This window comes from Bubalus bubalis, chromosome 3, assembly GCF_019923935.1.
Source record: "Bubalus bubalis isolate 160015118507 breed Murrah chromosome 3, NDDB_SH_1, whole genome shotgun sequence".
Lineage (NCBI taxonomy): Eukaryota > Metazoa > Chordata > Mammalia > Artiodactyla > Bovidae > Bubalus > Bubalus bubalis.
The window spans coordinates 39,966,580-39,982,224 of NC_059159.1; the positions used below are offsets into that span (position 1 = coordinate 39,966,580).

Here is a 15,645-nt window from a genome sequence, read left to right on the forward strand (position 1 = left end):
CCATAACTCCCACTTACTGGTTTTAGACTCTGAGAATCATAGAGCCTTTTTTTTTCTTATATCTGACACATCTTAATATTCTTAAATTTTTCCTTAAATTTTCTTTTCTCTCAGGTAAACATTTCACTAGTGCAATCAAGTAGATTATTAACCAGCATGATCGAATAGAATTTCTTCTGATGATGGTGCAGAAAAATTTATTTCCTTACCATCCTATACAGTAGCTGCTAGCCATGTGTGACTATTGACTATTTGAAATGTGACCGAGAAACAGACAATTTAATTTTAGTTAAACTGAAATAGCTACATGTGACCAGTGGCTCCTATAGTAGACACTCCAAGCCCAGGTCATTCTTCCTGGGCAGATGCCTCTATATCCCTAGTTGTCAAATTGTGTTGCTAGACCAGCATTGTGAGCTGCACCTGGGAACAGGTTTGGTAGGTAATGTTTAGGTCTTCCTCCAGACCTGTGAATCAGAAACTTTGAGGGTAGAGCCCAGCAATCCATAGTAACCAGCTCTTCTGGTGATTCTAATGCACTAACAAGTTCTACTTCCCAAGGTTCCTATTAAAAAAAGGCAGTGCTCAGACATGGTCTGACCTGCAGTGATTCTACCTGAAGAAAGTTTCAGTGGCTTAAAAATAAAGTTTGAATACTACAACGTAGATACCACATTGACTGTTTGTCATAAAATAAATAATACATGGTCATGAAGAATTTTTAAAAATAAAGTACCAGCTGCCGTTCAGAAGAAAAAGAGTTAATGAGAACTTTCTCCTGAATCTCACACATAGTCTTACAGTGCTGGAATTAGAACCGTGGGTTGGATTTGATTCTCGGCCTGATATGCTTTCCAATCTATCAGGCTGTTTCATGAAATAGACCCCACTATTTGTTTGGTTCAGTGTCTCCCAGAAGAGAAAAACCTAGATCTTTGGCGTGTATTTCACCCTACCCCCTTTGGGGGGCGTTCCTGCCTGATTCTTCAGTCACTTCCCCACTGGTTGGGTGCTTCTTGGAGAAGGCAGTGGCACCCCACTCCAGTACTCCTGCCTGGAAAATCCCATGGACAGAGGAGCCTGGTAGGCTGCAGTCCAAGGTGTCGCTGAGGGTCGGACACGACTGAGCGACTTCACTTTCACTTTTCACTTTCATGCATTGGAGAAGGAAATGGCAACCCACTCCAGTGTTCTTGCCTGGAGAATCCCAGGGATGGGAGAGCCTGGTGGGCTGCCATCTGTGGGGTCACACAGATTCGGACACGACTGAAGTGACTTAGCAGCAGCAGCATAGTCACACCGGATACCCTGGGAAGATCTCCCCTTTTTAGGGTTTAACATACTTCACCTATAAAATTATCTTGCTTTAATATTATTTTTGTCCTCTTAAGCTTGCAATCTAGAAGAGGAGCTGGCTTGTTTTGTTGCTGGCCTTGAGCCAGATGTCATAACTTTAGGCAGTGCCACGCTACATATCTCCAGCAGTTTGAAATGGAGAACGGAGTTAGAGATAAGATCAGCAGCTTTAGGTGATGGCATTGTTTCAAATAAACCATGCATGACCCAAAGCTTCCACTTCAAATGGGGAATGAAATTGCTTCATCCTTTGACAGCTTGCTCCGTGAAAGAAATTTATCTTCAGTTAATTGCTTTAGATCCCAAGAGGCTACATACAGTAATTTCTAGAAGATAATTATATCAAAATTTTAAAATATGTGACTGTGAACGTGAATAAGCAACTGCAGTGGACAGGAAGGGACCAAAGGTCCTGCTAAACTTGCTGGTAGATTTCTGTTCTCATTCCTGGATTCCCCTTGGGTCCTAGACCACTTACTCTCTGAATCTGCTGATGGAGAGGCTGTCCTCCACAGATAGTCCTGTGCTGTCAGGGTTAAACCTTGTCTACTCCTCACTGTAGCTGGGTAGCATTTTGCTCAAACTCCTCCCGAAGCTGGGAGGGATCAGGCTGGCTGGCTGACTTCCGGCTGCATGTCTTCAACTAGTCCGGCTGGGCACAGTCTGTCTACACTGTGGGCCAGAGCCACTGGGGGTTCCGGTCAGTGGCAGCTGAAACCAGCAAACTTGTTGATTTTAAAACATGACTATTTAGATGTAAGAGATAAACTTCCTGTAGATGGGGACAGGCTCCTTAATCTAGGCATGTTTGAATTTCCAAGCCTCCTTTTCCTGGCCTTTCTATTTGAGTCTAAAGCATCCACTCTGGCATTTTCACTAATCTCAACTATCTGCCCTTACCCCACTTTTTTTCTCTTATTTCTGAAATTCCAGCCTTTTTTCCCCCACCTCTTATGAAATAATTATGTTTCCATGTTGTGATATAACAGCCCTCAGAAAGATTGGGGGTACTTTCTGAATGTGGACACAGTTGTCTTGGGTCATCTCTCACCTCTTTCTGCCTGCATCTACCTTTAAGACTGCACACCGGGACTTCCCTTGTGGTCTAGTGGTTAAGAATGTGCCTTTCAGAGCAGGAGATGGGGGTTCCATCCCTGGTAGGGGGACTAAGATCCCACATGCCACGGGCCGACTAAGCCTGCACACCGCAACTACTGAGCCCACACATTGCAACTAAGACCCAACACAACCAAAAATAAATAAATATTCTTTCTTTTAAAAATAAAAAAAGACTACACACTGAACTCCTTGAAATCACTCTCTTCTGGACATCCCCCAGGTGTCTTGTGTAGTGCTGAGGATTTCACGGGGGCTTGATAAATAACTTCTGTAGTGAGTAAGAGCCAGTGGGCCATAGCTGGATGACACAGTTACGGGCACTCCTGCTGTAGAGACAAGAGAACTGACTTGGAGGTCTAGGAAGGGGACTTTCAGATTCTGTACTGAAATCAGTGAATTCCTGAGCCAATGTAAGAGGGAAGGAGCTGCTGAAATCAAGGTGGTTCAACTCAAGCAAGAATCCGCAGAAATAGAAATTCCCACCTCCCATCAAGCTCTGCCCAGGCCAGTCCTGGTGGAGCATTCTGCTCCCTGGGGTCATTCTCCAGGTGTCCTTAGTCCCTTCTTCTCATTTAATCAAGGTCACCGGTACTCCTCAGATCAGTCCGAGGGGAGTGTTGCCTTTCCTTTTAAACTCCTCCCCGGGAAACCTGACAGCTACAGTGAGTAAGCCAATTTGCATTTGAAAAAAAGGTCACACTGGTTTGCCTCTGAGGGAAATCTGCAGCGAGTACTGTCACATCCTTTCTTGGATTCACATCAAGGAGTTTGAAGAAATTACACTTTTTTTGCCACATCTAAAACATGAGCACCTGAGCAGCAAGCTGGAGGGGTCATCAGGGTCAGGGTGTTTGTTCTAACGTGTGTTTTTTGAGCTAGAAAAACATCTGTCTGGTACCCTCTGCTTCTAGAGCTTTTTCTCTGCCCTGTCTATCCGCCTGGTCGTAGAAACCCTAAAAGAAGTTGCCTATTCCTCAACTGAGATTCATAGATCATAGTTAGAAATGTCTAGGGCTGTCCACACAGATGGAGCAAGCCAGTAGATTGTTGATCCCTTAGTCCTTTATGGGATTGGGTTAGCATTGTGGAAAAAGTATTCCGTCCTTCTCTGAGTTAAATCACCTGTGGTATTATTTTAACCAACCTCCCATCCCCATCATGAAGACACTAATTCTTCAAGTTGACAGATTGCTTATTTTGACAGCTTTATTTGCTGTACCATGCCTTCTGTGGTCAGCAATCTTGCTTCAGGCCATTTCTTTTAGTTTGATCTTCTCCCCGGAGCAAAATTTGCCTGTTTCTCCTCCTCTTTTATTTAATTAAAAAGGACATGCTAGACTTAGATTGGATACATAAGAACTTATCAAGAAGGATAATTGAACTTCAGATGTCTTTAGACCAAAAAAAAGCCAAAAAGAGGGTCTAGGCTTTGGGGGGAATTAATCATCTCTGGAACTTTTTTTTTTTTTTCTTGATAGATTCCATGGGTCTGGTTATTCTGGTGTATTCAGTAAACTTTTGCCCTAAGGATGTCTGTCTCACTGAGGACTGTGTTTGTATGTATTTTGAACAAATCGGTGTATTTTTCTAGAAAAAAGATAATTGACCCAAATCCCAAATAGGGAAATGGGTACTCCCCAAGAATTTACTGGCTGTCAGGAGTAGGCTAAGAGAAAGCATTTTCACATAGGCATTGAGAAGAAATGGGATAGATCAAATAGAAATGAGGAAAAGATACTCAATTTGCTTTTCTTTCCTAGAGCTCACTCCATAGGTGGCACTGTCCAATAACAGGGGTCACTAGCTATGTGTATCTATTTTAATTAATTAAAATTGTTAAAATTTAAGTTTAAACTTCAGTTCTTCAGTCATACTAGCCATCTTTCAAGTGGTTAATAACCCGCATGTAACTAATGGCTACCGTGTCGTCAAAAGTAGCTTTGGAAATTTTCCATCATTGCTGGAAGTTTTGTTGGACAGCTCTGCTATGTGGTAAAATCAAGAGGTATGACTTGGTTATTAAGATTGGGGGGTAATGACAGGAAGGATGTAGAAAGGGAGATACTAGGATTTGAAGGGCAGAAGTCATCTAATTAGAAATGAATCAGAATCAGAGATTGTGGACTCCAAAGAGTGGAAAATTACAAGATTCCTGTCAAGATAATTTAGTAATGTTCAGTCACTAAGTTGTGTCTGACTCTTTGCAACCCTATGGACTGTAGCCTGCCAGGCTCCTCTGTCCGTCGGATTTCCCAGGCAAGAATACTGCATGGGTTGCCATTTCTTCCTCCAGGGGATCTTCTCCACCTGGAGATCAAACCTGAGTCTCCTGCACTGGCAGGTGGATTCTTCACCACTGAGCCACCCAGGAAGCCCCAGTAATATATTTAGCAGGATTCACAATACGAGGTATTAGCTTACCAAAGAGGTCAATTTTCACTGTCTTCTGAAAGAAATTTCCTACTCTCATAAGCACAATGTCTTTTCTTAGATTCTTTTTTTAATCCTTTTCTTAGTCTTTATTTTGGCTCATACCCCCCTACCCATCATTATCACCTGCTTTTCCTTTTTTGAATGCCTCTCCCATTTTCATTGATAAAAAAATCAGTATTCTGCATAGCACTGTTGGGATGTGTTGTTTCACTTGATTTTCACAACTCTATGAGGTATTGCCCACATTTTACAGGCGAGAAAACACAGATGTAAAGAGCCTAGTTTATCTGAGATCATATAGTAATAATAGTCCAGAATCCAGATATATCATTGAGTATTGAGTGAATATGAACCACCAGACACAGAGGCATAACCACATAAGGTTTTATTCTCTCGTATCACAGTCCAGAAATAGGCAGTCCAGGGCTAATGTGGGTGCTCCACCACGTGGGCAGGTGCATGACCTCTTCCAGCTCACGACTACAACATCGCAGGATGTGGCCCCATCCCAGGATGGCTGCTTAGAGCATCAGTAGGCAGCATCACAGGGGACGAGGACAGACTGGGTCCTCCTCACACTTTTAAAGAGACTTCCTCAAGATTTTACATGAAACCTCTACTTAGTCACATGGCTACCCTAGCTGCAGAGAAGGCTGGCAGTGTAGTCTCCTGGTTGGCTAGAAATGTACCCAGCCAAAAATCAAAGTTCTTTTACTAAAGAAGAGGAGGAGACTGCAACTTCCCTGGTTCAGGCATTAAGACTACAGGTTTCCACCGCAGGGGGTGCAGGTTTGATCCCTGGTAAAGGAACTAGGATCCTGTGTGCCATGAGAGCAGCCAAAAAGAAAGAGGGAGAGTCTGGGTGTTGGGAGGTAACCGGCAGCCTCTCCTTCAGCAGCAGTTTGCTTTTGTGGTCTAGTGCTTTCCCTCTGTTTCACGTTGTCTCTGCTTCATTAGCTAATGGTTTAGTCATCCAGGCCTCCAGGGCTCCAGTTTTTCCAAAGAATTAAAACATAAGCTCTCTCGCTCACTCGAGCGTGCGCGCGCGCGCGCGCTCTCTCTCTCTCTCTCCCCCAGTTGAATAATTACACTAAAAGCTACTGTTAATTGAGGACTTGTTATGTCTTAGTTATTATTATTCTAAGAGCTTTACATGTATTCAAACATTTATCCTCACAACAACCCTTAGTGGTAGGTACCGATTAGCCTCCATTTTATATTTAGGGAAACCCAAGTGCAGAACCATTAAATGACCTGCCTAAGGTAACACAGGTAGTAAATAGAGTCAGAATTCAAGCCCAAGAAGTCAGGCCCCAGAGCCCGTCCTCTGAACCACTGCTACTCGACACAGCCTCTTGGGGAGGTGCTGTAATTGCCTAATCCTTCATCACACTGCAGACATGCCTTTCCGCTCCTTGGGATTATTCATAAACTGTGTTCAAAGCAGTATGTTTGTTGTGTTGTCTTGCTTTTCCATTCCCTCTTCCCTGTTTTCTGTTCTTTTTCCAAACCTGAGGCTGAGAAAAGAGATTGTGATATGCTTTAGGTTTTAGAAAGTTCATCTCCCTAAACTGTTGGAACTTGCAAGAGAAGATTTGCTAGGTAATTAATTAGGTGTCTGTAGAGAATCCAGAGGTTCAAAGTTTCTTTATCTTGTTAACAGAAATTTTGTCTCCAAATATATTTAAAATTTTCTCTTCTCTCCCACTCCCCAGCTTCAGTGGTGTAGTCCCAGCTGTGGCTGGTGAGGGTACCACTCATTTATCATTGTGTCTCCCCCGTGTGTGCCCCACGGAGACTGGCTCTTGAATATACGGTCAGTAGATAGCCTGGGCTTCTCTGCAGGGTCTGACATTTCCACTTCCTCTGGCAGGCGTGATGTGTGTCACTCTCCTAATACTACATACTCATTCAGAGACAGTCCCTTACTTCATGGACCTAATGTTCTAATTGAAGGGAGACAGGCAGTTTAAAAAAAAGTAAATAAGTGAAATAAATTCAGCTCTCTGCCCAGTTGTTTTGTTTTTTCTTAAAGCAATGATCCTTACATTAAAAATACAATAGTTAGCAAACACCTGGGTACATTCCACCCAGCTTTAAAAGAAATAATACATCATAGATAACAGTGGGAACTCCTTCTGTATCCTGATGGATCCCATTTCTCTTTTTCCTTTCCTAAAGGTAATCACTATCCTGAATTCATTATATCTGTGTATGTTCTTAATGCGTATATATCCATCAACAGCATAGGATTATTTTGCACATATAGACACATGGCACACTATGGCCACCATCCGCTGTGCTTTCTTAACACTACAGCGTTTAGATTTACTTATTTATGATGCGTGTTTCTTTTGCTGTAATTAATAATCTAATATGAATATACCATAATTCGTTCATCTCTTTTCTTACACATGTACAATTTTTTACCACTACTAACATCACTGCAGTCTCTTTTTCCTAATGTGTGAGTTTCTCTAAGAAATATATTGGAAACAGAATTGCTGCGTTGTAAGGTGTGCTCACCTTCAGCCTTGCTGGCTGCTGCCATACTGCTTTTTAAGCGATCACACCAGTTTACACCCCCTATGAAGGTGAGTGAGTTCAAACTTTTCCACATTCTCATCAATACTAGGCAGTTCCAAACTTTTTAATTGTTACCAAGTTGATGGGTTTTAAGTGTCTTGTTTCAGGTTTCATTTTCTTTGTCACTAGAGGGGTTAAACGTTTCTTCATATGTTTATTAGCCATTTGAATCCCATGTTCACATTTCTGCCCACTTTCTCTCCTTATTCTGATTGGTTCATATAGATGTGGGGGTCTGGATATGAATTTTCTGTCCACTGTGTGTATTGGAAATCTCCATAAAACCCTTGTACAGCTTTCATGGCTGTTTTGAATGTTGTATTTTCTAGTTGATTATTAATGGTATAAATATGAGTGCTGTTCTTTTCTATTGCTATATCTGCCAACCCTAGTATTATGAGTTCTAATAATAGATGACAGAATAACAGAAATTCTTAGTTTTTTCTGACTTAAATAGCAGTGCTTCTAAACATGTATTATTACATCTGCTATTTGCCATAGATTTCTGATAAATATCTTTCATCAGTTTAAGTATGTTCCCTTCTATTCCTGGTTTGCTGAGGTTGTTTTTCATCATAAATAAATGAGTTAAATTCTGGTAAGTATTTTCCTTCATTTGTTGATGATCATGTGGTCTGTCTTTTTTGACCTGTTAGAATGGGGATCTACATTAATACATTTCTGATGGAGAACTGTCATTTCCTTACTAAAATAGTTCAATGTGTTCTTATTCTTACTATCTCATCCCCCAAATGAACATATTCTAGACTAGTTTCATGGGAGATAAATCTTATTTTGGTTTATCATTGAATCTGAAGATAACTTTGGGTAGTACTATCATCTTAACAATATTAAGCTTTCCAGCCTATGAACATGGGATATCTTTCTATTTATTAGAACTAAATTTTTACTTGTATTTAATTTTAATTGAAATAGCCACATGTGGCTAATGACTATTGTATTAGCACAGCCCTAGAGAATCACCTTCAGATTTTTTTAAATTAATTTTTATTGGCGTGTAGTTGGGTCACAGCGTTGTGTTAGTCTCTGCTGTACAGCAGAGTGAATCACTTACACATACACATACATCTGGTCTTTTTTAGATTCTTTTACCAGATTTTCTTTCTAAAACATTGGACAGTGGTGACACCTGCAGAGCCTTGTAGTACCTGAATCATCTCACGGCTCAAGGTGGCTGCACATATGAAAAGCATGGTTAGATAGGCCTGCCTCCAGGAGGCATAAGTCTCCCCCCATCCCCAGCCCCACCCGAGATAGGAGACAGCCGCAAGTCACGCTGCATCCTGTCTCCTCTGTTTTCCTTTTGGAAGTGTCTGGTTTGCTCCAGAACTAAAAAGAACGTACAACTTTTTAAAAATTAGCAAAAGACAAACTGCCTCTGGCAGAAATGGAACTCCTTCTGCCTCTTCTTATTTTCATATAAACAGAAACTGTGGTACCCAAAGTGGATCAAATACTTTAAAATAAATTTCCTTTCTAAATGAAAATAGTGATTATTTTAAAGCATTTATACCTTGTTCATCTCTCTGATGCTGTTCTCGGGAGCAACAAACAGCAGCAAGGGCCTTCAGGTGCCAATAACTATTGTGCTTCCAGTTCCATTTTCCTTGAGGGTCAAGAGTCCAAGAGATCCCTGCACATTAGAAACAAAAAACAAATAACACTAGAATTAACTAATCAGTCAATTAGGTAATTAGTTAAACAAACTAGAGAACCCCCTTTCCAAGTGCATTCTCTATTTCCTGCCAGGGAGGAAGTAATGTTAGGAGGCAACAGAGCTGTGTCCTTAGTACACTCCACAGTGGGCTTCCTGCTCCCCTGCTGAGCATCTCTCCAAAGACTTCCTAGGGAGATCTGCAGATCCTCTGGGAGTAAACAGGAGAACTCAGTAAATAACACTGGGGATCTTAGAGCTTAGAGGCTATCACACACTTTTCTGGAATTAGGTCCCTTTGGCCTTGGACAGCCAGGAGTAGGTGTCTTTGTATAAACATTTTATTACGACTGTCTTGCAGAGGACCCCTCCAGTCAGCTTCTGGAGCAGAAATGGGACCTGTTTGTCCTAGCCTGCCCATAACCACTCTCCATCAGGCTCTCCTGAAAAGAGGCTGGAACATCGCCTGTGTGTTCAGAATTGGTCTAGCTCAGCAGCAACCCAGTTCTCTATGCTTTCTCTACCTTTCTGCCCTCTAGCCTACACCCTACCCTCCTTGTCATCTCTCACCTTGTAAACGGATAACTTCTTTATTGTAGCATTTGGTTTTCCCACACTAGCATTGATCTATCACCACTCTACCCAAATTCCTGTGCTAGCCACTTGGGTGTTCTGGTGTCAGAACTCAGTAGTGTCCCAACTGTCCCACCCAGCTTCCTCAGCTCTCCTCTTTCTCTCCTGGGCTGTTGTGCTGGAATGATATTCCTCTTGGATTTCAGTGTGTGCAGTCTTCTTGGGTGGAGCCTTGAGCTGTTCACAGGAGTGCTGGTAATGTCTGGCCGTCAGTGCTGCCAAAGGCAAAAAGCTGGCCTCTTCTCAGTTTAAAGCACATAGTTGGATTGCTGGGGCAGTGTTAGATGGAGGGTGGGGTGAGCAAATACCACTCTCTTCCTACTGTGTTTTCAGGAAATGATTATAAAACAGCTATAAGTGCGATTGAAGCCTACAGAATGGATTGGCAACCTCCCCCAACCCTCCAAAAAAGAAAACACACACACACACTGTCTCCCTCTCTCTCTTTCTCTCTCTCTGTCTCTCTCTCCCCGCTTTCCCCTCTACTCCTCGACTCCTCCATTAGGCTTCATCCCAGATCCACACCCTCATTGTTCTGCTGGACTTAACTTGGTACTCTTTCAGAGCAAAGAACCTTTGTTAAAATATCTCCGTTCTCTTCCCTGGGAAAGAACTCGAGCATAATCTGCTGAACAAGGGCTGAACTTTCCCTTTAGGCAAACTGTGGGTTCCACTTCCCTGTCCTCTCCGCTCCCAAGAGCAGTGTGGGCAGACGCCTGTGTAGATGGAGGAGTAACCAGTGCCAAGACTTAATCCCTCAGTTAGGGAGTAGGGTTTTCAGAACTGGTAGTCAAATTGTTGGCAGAGACAGTTGTCAGTGAACAGCATCTCTGTGCCATCAGCACACCTCCATTCCTTTCTTCTAGCTGCCCAGTTCCCCGTACAGCCCTCTCTCCCCGTTCCTCTGTAAGGTCTAAGCCACATGGCTCTTACGAATCTTGTCTGGAGTCTTCTAAAGTGGCAGGTTTGGCTATGCAGAGTGCGGCATCCCAGAGTCTGCCCCTCCTCTCTCGGCAGCTGTTTGCCACTGACCGAGGTGGCGACTGAGCCTGTGTGTGTGGCCAGAGTCAGTGATGAGCCTCCCACCCAGGCCTGGGGAAGCCCTCCGCCAGTGTGGTTCCTGTGGCAGCAGCCAGCACGCCAGAGCTCCTCATACCTTCGGGGCTGTGGTGTAACAGCCAGCTTCATGCGGTGGCATTGTTTAGTGCTGGTTGACTTGACTTCTCGGTCCCCACCCTCTGTGTTTCAAGGCGTCTGGCCGTGGCCCAGGAGAGAAGAAGCTGGCACTTGCAGAGTGGCTTCCTGCTGCCTCTCTTGTAGTAGGAGCCAGGACCACCTTCCATCCCTGCCTTCCTACCCGTGTGGCAGAGGCAAAGGGCCCCTCTGTGCTCAGCCTCCCGTTGTGGGGTTTCAAGTTGCCTAAGATCAGGACGCGGCTATCTGCCAGGTTATCTGCCCAGATAAACATTTATTGTTTACAGGGAGGTGTTTCAGCTGCTCTGGCGGATCCCAGTGGTGAGATCTTCTAGTTTCTTGAGGTTTGAAGCCAGTGTGTGGGGCTGACGTCCAGACAGAGAACTGCTGGAGCTGGCGAGGTTCTCTGTGACCGGCCACTCTGACATTGTTCAGCCACGGCCCCCTCCCCATAGGGTGCCAGAGCCAAATTCATAGCTCTCAGTTCCCAGCCCTGCCTTCTGGGTATTGAGACTGCCTCTACTTTTTCAACATTTCTAGCCTTTCAAATTTGAAGATTTGTATCAGAGCAAATGTTATGACATAAGCAGCTGAAGGCTACTTCTAGGTGGCAAAACCAACATTCTGACCTGTTTTCCTTAATAGCTACTGAGACAGCCATTTAGTGAAGGCAGCAAGGATAAAGATAGGTGTTTTGTTTTTTTTTAATGCAAACATTCATGTCCACTGCACCCAAATATACATTGCCTTTTTATTTTCTAGTGATAGATAGAATTGGTTTTCGGTGTTTTATTATATTGCACGGTTGGAAGGTACTTGCGCTCACTTATCCTCCACATCTGGATTCTGTCACTCGTCTTATAATGTTGCTTTGTCATCCATCTGTCCATCCATCTCTCCATCTATCATGTTTCTTTTTGATCTGTGTCATCAATGTATTTCCCCTAAGTCCTTCAGCATGAACCTATGTCATTAAGAGTTCAGTATTTATGGTTTTCTCTTTTGAGATAAAATTTACGTACAGTGATATGGACAAATATTGAGTGTACTTTTGCTAGGTTTTGACAAATGCACATACTTCTGTAACCCAAAGTCTTTCAAAATTTGAAGTCTTTTTATTATGCTCCCTTAGCTCCACCATTACCCCCAGAGGCAGTTCTTTGTCCTGACCTTTTTTTTTCCCCATGATAGATGAGATGTGCTCTTTCCAGAACTTCATAAGAATGGCATATAGTTTTTTTAATAAGGCTTCTTTCATTTAGTAGAAAGCTTTGAGATTGCTTTATGTTGTCATACTTCTCAGCAGTTCATTCCATTTTGTTTCTGAGTAGTTTTCCATTTTATGAATATATCACAGTTTATCTCTTCTCTGATGGATGGACAGATGGCTGTTTGTCCACCTTTTTGTGGACATGTGTTTTCTTTTGAATAAATGCCTAGGATTGGAATTGCTGAGTTACAGAGTAGATGTGTGCATTTTATTGGAGATGGTTAGACCCTTTTCCAGAGGTGATTGCAGCATATTCCATTCACATCCTCATTTGGAGGAGAGGGGCAGTATATCAGTGTGGCTTTTAATTTGCATTTTCCTGCTTACTAATATAGAATTTACATGCTTTTTTCACATCCTTACTGGCCACCTATATATCTTCTTCATCAAGGATCTGTTTTAGATTTCTTGCCCATTTTCTTTAATTGTGTTGTTTGTTTTCTTGTTGGGTTACAAATTTCTTTATGTATTCTGGATACAAGTACTTTGTCGATATATATGTTTTGTGACTGTTTTCACTCAGTCCATGGCTTGCCTGTTTATTTTCTTAACAGTGTCTTGCTGAACAGAAGTTTTTAATTTTGATGTAGTCTAATTTATCATGTTTTTCCTTTATGGCTGTTATTTTATGAGAACTTGAAAACCCAAGTCATATACACTCTCTCCCCCACCACCCCTCCCTACATCAGTTTCTTCTGTTATTAACATTTTGTATTAGTGTAGCTCATTTGTTGCAGCTGATGAGCAGATAAACTGGTACATTATTATTAGCAAAAGTCCATAGTTTAGGGTTCACTCTTTGTGTTGTGCAGTCTTGGGTTTTGACAAATGTATAATGACGTGTATCCACCATTATCGTATGACACGGAATAGTCTCACCCTACCCTAAAAATACCCTGTGCTCCACCTGTTCATCCCTCCCTCCATCACCTCTAGCCCCTGGCAACCACTGGTCTTATTTCTCTGTCTGTAGTTTTGCCCTTTCCAGAGTGTCACATAGCTGGAATCATACAACCTTTGGAATCATGTGTAGCCTTTTCAGATTGGCTTCTTTCACTTACCAATATACATTTAAGGTTGTTTTTATGGCTTGATAACTCGTTTCTTTTTATTTCTAATATTCCATGATATAAAATAATGTTTATCCCTGAATAATATTCATGGAGGTGGTATGAATGTATCACCGTTTGTTTATGCATTCACCTACTGAACATTTTGGTTGCTTACAGGTTTTGGCAATTACTAGTAAAGCCAGTATAAACATTTTTGTGTGGAGGTAAGTTTTCAGCTCACTTAGGTAGATACTAAAAACTGCAGTTGCTCGATCATATGGTAAGACTAGGGCTTCCCGGGTGACTCAGATGGTAAAGAATCTGCCCACGATGCAAGAGACTCCAGTTTGATCCCTGGGTCGAGAACATCCCCTGGAGAAGGGAATGGCTCCTCACTCGAGTATTCTGCCATGGACAGAGGAGCCTGGTGGGCTACAGTCCATGGGGTTGCAAAGAGGCAAACGTGACTGAGTATCTGACACTTTCAGTTTCATGGTAAGATTAGTGTGTAGCTTTGTAAGAAAATGCCCAGCTGCCTTAAATGTAGCTATACTCTTTTGCATCCTGCAAGCAATGAATGAAAGTTCCTGTTGCTTCATAGCCTCACTAGCATTTGGTGTTGTCTGTATGTTGGAGTTTAGCCATTTTAATAGGTGTATAGTGGTAGTTCATGATTGTTTTAATTTGCTGTTTTTAAATGGTTTATGATGTTGAGCATCTTTTCATATGTTTGCCACCTGTATATTTAGTTCAGTGAGCTTTTGCCCATTTTTTAATTGGGTTTTTTGTTTTCTTGTTAAGTTTTAAAAGTTACTGATTGATTTTTAAATGTTTGAACAACTGTGTTTTACTTAAATAAATCCTGTTTGCTGTATTGGATTTTCCAGTGTTTGGGTAATACTAATAATGTTGTTATATCTTATCAGGTTTTGGCATTAGTTATACTGACCTCATCAAATGACTTTGGAAGTTTACTCTCTTCCTCCATTTTCTGAAAGAGTTTGTGTAATACTGATGTTAAATCTAAGTTGGTGAACTTGTGGCCATAAAGTGGTTCATAATAATGTCTTCTTGTTATTTTGATGTCTTTAAGATCTGTATGTAGTGACATATGGGTTATTTAGAAGTGTGTGGCTTCATTTCCAAGTATTTCAGGTTTTCCTGGATATCTTACCGTCACTGATTCCTAATTTAGTTCCATTGTGATGAGAGAGCATACTTGGCACTATTTCAGCCCTTTTAAGTTTACTGAGACTTGCTTTATGGCCTCTCACATATTTACCTGGAAGACCATAACTGTACACGCAATGAAAAGAATGTATTCTGTACATTGGGCATAGCGTTGTATAAACATCAGTTAGGTCACAGTGGTTGATAGTGTTGAGATCTCCTGTCTTTACTCTTATTTTGTCTTGGTGTTCTGTTAATTTCTGAGAGAGGAATGTTAAAATCTCTTAATATGATTGTGGGTTTTCTGTTCTTCCCTTTAATTCTGTCAATTTTTGTTTTCTATATTTTGGAGATCTCTTGCTAGGCACATCATTATGATTATTTTAGCTTCCTGATGAACTGACCATTTTATCACTGGAATGTCCCTCTTTCATCTCTGATAATACTTTGCCTTAAAATCAGTTTTTTTCTTGATATTTATATAGCCATTCCAGCATTCTTATGTTTTTTGTTTGCATGGTATATCTTTTTCCGTCCATTTTCTTTTAAGCAGTCTGTATCTTTATATATAAAAATCTCTACTGACAGGATGTAGTTGGGTCTTATACTTAATCCATAATGAAAATCTCCTCCTTTCTAGTGAAGTATTTAGTTTATTAACACTTAAAGTAATTAACCCGATGGTTGAATTTAGGTTTACAATTTAGTTAGTTGTTTTCTGTTTGTCCCTGCTGGGTTTTTTGTTCCTTCTTTATATATATATCTTTTTGTGCCTACTTTCCTGTCTTCTTTTACATTATACGATTTTTATTGAGAATTCCACTCTAACTTATTTATTGGGGTTTTGGGTATTTCTATTTGCTGTTTTTCAGTGGTGGCTCTGTAGATTATAGTATATGTCCTGAACTTTTCAGACTGCTTAAGAGTTGCTGTTGTACCACTTCACATAAAATGTAGAAATCTTGCAAGCATACAGTTCCAGTTACCCATTGCTCTTGTATTATTTTAGTTGTTACATGGTATATACTGTATACAATAACATACATGTGTATATAATATACTGTATACATAATATACTATATACACCAACATGACAGTGTTACGAGGTTGTGTTTGGGTTTTGGTTTTTTACTTCAAAGACATGCAAATTTTATTTC

General features: G+C 41.4%; 1 protein-coding gene and 1 long non-coding RNA gene across 9 annotated transcripts in view; one reads left to right on the forward strand and one right to left on the reverse strand.

The window, feature by feature from the left end:
- SMG6 (SMG6 nonsense mediated mRNA decay factor) overlaps nucleotides 1-15,645 on the forward strand; it is a 201,532-nt gene that overhangs the window by 131,892 nt on the left and 53,995 nt on the right. The window lies entirely within an intron of this gene.
- On the reverse strand, nucleotides 6,306-11,090 carry LOC123332673. Its single transcript, XR_006549619.1, has 3 exons — nucleotides 10,959-11,090; nucleotides 9,029-9,148; nucleotides 6,306-6,425 (listed from the first exon to the last, which is right to left on the reverse strand). It is a non-coding gene; the product is annotated as an uncharacterized LOC123332673 (long non-coding RNA).